We start from the raw sequence: 1,901 nt of genomic DNA on the forward strand, positions 1-1,901 counted from the left end.
CCGTGAGTGTTAAAATTATACACCCTGATGAAGTGTCCCTTCAACTGGAAGATGAAAACTCCACTGGAAAACGTTAAATGGGTCAAAAAATGAAGGGGGAGGGGGGAAAAAACCCAACAACCCCCCCTCCCCCTCCCCCTCCCAACATCAGAGCAAAAAAAAAAAAGAAAAAGTAAGATTGTAGGTGCAGAGTGAAAAGGAAAAATATTAAAGGGCAAGCACAGGATAAAGAAATGTACACATAGCCATGGAAGTTCTGGGCCAGTTACCAGGAGTGTCTCTCAAGTGTAGCTTGCTGGGTTCAGCGATCAAAACTACATGGCTCCAGGCACCTGTCTTGGACTGGTTGATTCTGATTGGACCTCCCAAATCCGTCAAAATGCACAAAAAACATTTTGGTTTGTGTGGCTGCTTCAGGGTTTCAAAGGAGCATTTTTGGGTGAACTGAGGCTGACTGAGACTGCTGGTGTTAACCTCAGTGGTGCTGACAAGCTTTGGTGTACATCAGGTTTTGGGAGCTGCACTCTTACTACATAGGACACTATTGCCTCTTGTATACTGCCTGGTAGAGAATAATGTATGTTACAAATAGGCTAAAAATATAATGAGCCAGATCCTGACTTGCTCACACCACAGAAGAGTGGAAATAGCTTTATTCACTTCAGTGGAGTAACTTAAAAGTTGTGCTGGTATAGCAAGGTCAAGAATGGCATTACTATATTGTGCAAGACTGGCATTACTATGTGCAAACCAGACTATTGTTAAATACGGTAAGTATGTTTTATATAGAAAGAGGTCTGGGAAACAGGCTGAGCACCTTAGCACCCTCAAACACTGTGTGCTTTCATTTGCCTCTCACTTCTGCCTCTTGGATCCACCTGTGATCATACAGCCTACTGCCAACATGGTAATGCATTTAAAAAACCAACATATTGAAAATATACATTTTGTCCAGAGGAGCCTGAGAAGTGGGGAGCAGAACTGCATTACTGTGTTGGAACTACGTGCAAACCAGATTGTTGCTAAATACCTTGAGAAATGTTCTCTCCATCTCTCATTCCCAACTCCCTTTCTCTCTGCATTTACGTACATGCACATATGCACACATACACATAGCACATACATATATATGCACACAAAGCAGTCTTTTTGGAGCACTTTGGAAAGCTTTTAGGCAATGGCACTTCTTGCTCAGTGAGTAGTGGACTGGGGTACTGGGGGTGGGACACAGAACTGGAAATTTGGAATAATGGACAAAATCATCCCTAGAAATAGATTTGCAACACAAGAGGGTTTCCTATCACTGCAAAGTAAAATTGAGTTATAATTGGGGTTATAACTTTAACATGGGACCCTTCCAGACATGAAAACCCTTCACTTGAGGGAGGTGGTGCTTTTAGCCTGAGTTGGCAGGCCTGTTGGGAAGTACAGGCTAACAATGGAGGTGTACAACTTCTTGGTGGCTAACATGGTCACTCTGGGCTGTTTATTCAACTACTCTCTGCAGCTTGTATGTTATTTCATTGTGGGGCTGCTCTCATTCCAGCAAAGCTGGCTGGCATGCAAAGTTAACTCCACAGAGAACACTGAGTCTACTTTGACTTCTCTTGAACCCCAGACACTCAGAAACAAGTACAGGGCTGGGTGAGAAAGTTGTTTGTTTTTTTTTTAGAACTACAGGCAGTGAGTGGCATCACTGAAGCTGTAGGCAGCATCTCATTTTTCAAAGGGGTCTTCTTGCTACTACTGCTCACCATCAAGATCCTCTCTCAATAGAAGCCATCCCAAATGGGGATGGAGGGCTCCCTGCCTGTGCTCAGTCTAGGGGAAAGAGGAGTCAGCAATCTTTTGGGCACAAAGGAAATGTGTTTTCTGATTCCTTTCCATTCTTGCTGATTCTT

The sequence above is a fragment of the Gavialis gangeticus genome, unplaced genomic scaffold, assembly GCF_001723915.1.
Source record: "Gavialis gangeticus isolate Ggan-Ray unplaced genomic scaffold, GavGan_comp1, whole genome shotgun sequence".
Lineage (NCBI taxonomy): Eukaryota > Metazoa > Chordata > Crocodylia > Gavialidae > Gavialis > Gavialis gangeticus.